Source organism: Montipora foliosa, chromosome 4 (genome assembly GCF_036669935.1).
Source record: "Montipora foliosa isolate CH-2021 chromosome 4, ASM3666993v2, whole genome shotgun sequence".
In the NCBI taxonomy this organism is placed as follows: Eukaryota; Metazoa; Cnidaria; class Anthozoa; order Scleractinia; family Acroporidae; genus Montipora; species Montipora foliosa.
This window is the reverse complement of record NC_090872.1, coordinates 6,535,170-6,540,169: the sequence shown is the minus strand read 5'-3', so window position 1 is coordinate 6,540,169 and position 5,000 is coordinate 6,535,170. Positions and strand designations below refer to the sequence as shown.

General features: G+C 39.1%; 1 pseudogene; it reads right to left on the bottom strand.

The window, feature by feature from the left end:
- Positions 1-4,587: 4,587 nt before the first annotated feature.
- Positions 4,588-5,000, bottom strand: part of LOC137999339 (bifunctional 3'-5' exonuclease/ATP-dependent helicase WRN-like) — a 2,095-nt pseudogene continuing 1,682 nt past the window's right edge.

Here is a 5,000-nt window from a genome sequence, read left to right as displayed (position 1 = left end):
ATATTTTACTGTTAAGTATTTGCTTAATCTAGGTTCCAGTCCCCTCATCCGATTTGTTATATATAAATAGCTGTTTTAAATTTCAACGGTTACTTTTGAAAATGTATGTAGAGCACATACGAAACGTCAAGTCATTATCAAAATGAAAAAGTTCAATATGTTTATCACTGCTGTTTGTGTCTTATTTTTGATCAAGTGACAATCATATTTCTGGAACAAGGATTTTGCGACGACAGTAAGTGAAGTTACTGTACCACCTCCAAAGTATTTGATGGTGTAAATCCAATGATATAAAGTAGTACTGTATTAATGATAATAGACTTCACTGAGTAGAGTGTAATGTGAAGTGCTAGGTTTCTACCCCATATGAACCATGTGAGCGTTAGCCCCACTAATGGAAATGGGCCCACATACGGAGAGAGAAAACTCTGACCAGGGTGGGGATTTAACCCCCGACCTTCGGGTTAGATCACCGCTGCTCTACCGACTGAGCTACAAAGTCAGACGGGAGCAGGTCGTGGGAACTGAAGATTTTAAAGTCACGGCAATTAACATGTACAAGTACAAGGAGGGATTACGTTTTCGCAAACGTTGGCCGTGTAGCACTTATATTTGAAGAAACTTAACTGACTTAACGTTTGTATTAATGATAATAGCCGTGGAATGTTGTTCCCAGGGGCTGGATTTGGCTGTAAGGCCCCGCGTCATCGGACGCAACATTGTTGGCCAACAAATTCCGACATTGTCGGTTGAGTGTTACATGCCTCCGTTTGCACAGTCACCCTGTTGCATGTTGTTGCGCGTTGTTCGGAGTTGTTGCAAGAAGTTTGGGATTTGTCCCCGGGGGTGGGGGGGGGGGGGTACTCCCTTGTAAGGGCTTAATGGGGACACGCGGAAAGTATGGCCTCGATTGAGCGGATAGCATTCGTATCAATTGGTAAGCTATGGTAGCTGTTATCATATTTGTGGCTTGCAGGCAAAGTTGGGTAACCTGGGAGCTTAAGCACGCGTGTTTTTGAGACGCGGACGGTAACCGGAAGACAATATTTGGCGTGCCAGGACAGTGGTATTTCCCAGATTTTTATACTAATCATCTGTGATGAAGAAAGATACTTGGCAATATAAATGTGGTTGTGTGAAGACAAATCAAAAGGAAAAACAGTTCACTTCCAGTTGCCATCCGCGTCTCAAAAACGCGCGTGCTTAAGCTTCCTATTGTAGTTTCGTCAGGACGTGGTTGCAAAATCGACAGCTCTGAAGATTTTGATGTGGTTTGAAAATGTAACATATAAAACTGACGTTTAAAAGTTGAGGGTGTAAAGTGGAAGCACAGCAGAACAGAAACAATGATTGTTACCACAACGCAAAATTAAATATTGGAATCTGTGACTTTCGTAGTGGTAATCAGAAAAAAAATGGCACTAGCCCACAGGGCTTAATTTTTCCAACTTACCTGAGAAAAATCGTGCGATTACTTGTTAACGATATACCTGAAAAATTTCAAGATAGCTTATCATAATTATGCACAATCAGAATGCATGGTATGTTACCACTTCAGAAAACTGCTTTTTTCTCAGCAATAAGAATGGAAGTCAATATATTATAGTCCCGCAGAGAATGTTTAGTGGGCCGATATATTAAAATCTTTTGTCTCACGAGGTTGTCTTAATGAACGAAATGATAAGTACATGAAATGAATGATATATGAATGATATGTGAACGGAATTTTAGCAATTAAATAGAGAAGCCCGAAAAATTCAGGACTTCCTGTGACCTCGCGATGCCGGTGATGAATGAATCAATGAACGAAATGATTTATGAAATGAATCATACATTGAACTGCCGATATGAAATGAAGTGAAGCTATGATCCTTGCAATTATGAACGCAATTTTAGCTGTATTAATTAGACAAAATGCGGCCGTGCGCAACGGCAGGTGCGAATACTGTTAGGTCGTAAGTAGACATGGAGGAATAAACATGCCGAGTGTTAACGCATAAAAAGTAACGGCTTCCGTAGCCAGGGGCAAATTTCTCGAAAATGCTGGAACGTTTTGGACATATCTCGCAGACCATGAATCTCTAGGCGTCTGCAAACCAAGGCGGTTTTTAGGAATCGCATCTTACAATTATGCTGGTTTTTGGGTCTTGTAACTCTTTTTGGATAATAGCCTTCTAAAACAGCATAACTATTGAATATTGTTAGTGCATCTATATAAGGAACGGAAATTCTGTCAACCCTTCACCGAAACCAATCAAGCAGACCACAAAAATTAAGCTGTCAAAACCGCCACTCTCCTTACTAGCATTGGTCAATTCGTAGAAAGCCAACAGATGGTTTTCAATCACGTGATAAGACGGCCATATTCAGTGGCGCACAAAACAATAGCAAATTATGGCTCATGTTTTGCATTCAGAAAAAGAGTCAAATTCCCAAAAGACTTTTTTCTCTATTGTTCTGTGCACCAACATGGCCAATGTGACGTCAGGTGAAAACCATCTATTTTTTTTTATTACTTAGGACACCTCAAGAGCCCACCTGAGTGCTCTTAAGCAGAGCTGCGTATCATAATTATGCAGAATCTGAATGCGTGATTTGTTACCGCTTCAGAAAACTTACCAATATAAGAATGGAAGCCAATATATTTTAACCAATTATTTTCTTTTGCTCAAAGAACTACCCGGTGAATTTCGAGCGGCAGTGGTTTCTTCTCGCACCAGAAGGACATCAGATCATGATTGGCCAAGCCACCTCAGAGAGCAGATAAACCGTCCTTTTCAATGTGAAGTTCTTTTGTTCTTTTTGATGCATTCATGGAAATAACCCTAGGGCAGTTTCGTTCTGGGAAAAGCGGTTGCACACAACACCGTGGGCAAATGGGCCAGTGTAACCACAGCTATTGTACGCAAAATATCTTTGTTTAATTTTAATTATTTTGGGCTTTCATTATCTTTGTAGCCGGTGGAGGACAATCCTACTTGAATGTTTCCGAAGGTGAGATTAGCACTCCAAAATTTGGCTCAAAGAACTACCCGGCGAACTTTGAGTGGCAGTGGTTTCTTCTCGCACCAGAAGGACATCAGATTAAATCACATTCAGCGATCAATTCGAATTAGAACAAAGACTTTGATAAAGGTGGCTTACGAACTAAGCGTCTACGAAAGGACTCAACTCATTTGCCGTGGTAACAAGGCGCGGTGACTAAGTTGTGAGCATATTCCATTTGGGTTCAGTAAATGGTAACATTAACAGAAAACTAGGGGATAAGTTACTTTGAATTTATGAGGCATGTGGCACTTGACAACTTTGCAAAAAAGAACTGTTAATCCTGGGTGGGGCCACCTGAATTATAAGCTAAGGAACAAGCTTTTTATTGTGTGCCATATTGGTTTTGTTTTCTGTTCATGTTATCCTTCATTGAATACTGAATTGACAGGAGAATTTACTTGTATTGCTAAGAGTGTTGGTTTTAGTTGCTGGTATCAAGAGTCAATTCAGGTGTACTGTGTGTGTGATTCATGAAAACCTAATGCAATTGCATTGTTATTATTAATTTTAACATTAAGAGAATGCACCTTGAGGGTTATTTTTCTACATATTTATTGTTAAGATTATTCTTGTATAATTTGATTGTTTCATTCTTCATAATGTTGTACGACAACAATTAATATTGTTACCATTTTGGGAACAAAGCATTCACATGCATCTAGCAAGTGTATCATTAGTGGGGTTTGCTTGGAAATAGCAATGCCAATTAAGGAAGTAGTGGTGTCACAGGCCACCGTAAATGCATGAGAAAGAAAAGTACATTCCTTGGTCCAGAGAGGCGGTAAATCAAGGCCAGAGGCTTAAGTGTTAAGTTGCTGTTCACATAGAGGTAGTTTTGACATACATGTAAACCTGAGTTTTAGCCAATGTGTTACTAGACGACTCGTTTTATCAGTATGTATCCAAACATGTAGCTGTTCGCTTGTTCACGGGTGAACAAAAGGATTTGCGCACTGTGCTGTTCCTGAATCCCACCCCCTTGCCCTCCCCTTACAACATTGATTGATTTTGCCAGGTTTACTCTCATTGGCCCATGCAAATAGCAATAGCTACATTGCATGTATTGGTGATAGATAACTAAGTTTTTTGATAATGACTGCCACTTAATGTATATAATAAAGACCAATATAGTATTCATCTGTTTTAATATTTATCATAATGACTCTGTTGGGGGGTGGGGGGAAAGGGGTATTGCAGCTTGGATATTCTGGCAATTTTTGCTTGACACAAATTGGCCCTATTTGCATGAGACATGCATAAATTTATTATTAACTATTGGAACATGATATTTTTCCCAATTTATTTTACGGTCTTGATTTGATCGTGGTATGAAAAAAAAAAAACAGGCAAATTTGAGCTCCCAACTTGTATCTTGCTATAATATTCACATCAAGAATCACCCCTTCTCACTAAAGAAATTTTGTTAGAAATTCTGGTTGATGGACATTTTTAAACTTAAGAATAACCAGAACTAGAATTGTCACAGGGATGATAGGGAAAATGCTTTCTTTAGTAATAAATAATACACTAGACTTGAAGTCACGTTTCTTTGTCAGCAATTAAAAGCTGTTTAAGTGCATCTAACGCAGCTCCGGGAACATCACAGTTGCCAGAATTATCTTGAGAAACGTCAATACATGTGGTGTTTTCAAGTTCAGAGAGAGAAATGTTCTCAATAGCCAGTTCAAATAGAGAATCGTCATTCAGCAAATCATCCCAGTGTTCATTTGCATCATCATCACAATCAAAATCATCGTGGAATTCATAATCGACAAAGTCTTGCATGTCCACGTCGCAGATATCTCCATAGACTTCACCAATGAACTCCAAAATTTTAAATGCATGCCTTATGTCCCAGATTTCAACATGTGAGCAGATTTCTTCTAGTGTAAACCATTTATTTACATGCTCCAAGACTTGTGACACTTGTAGATCGGAGAATCGAAGAAGAA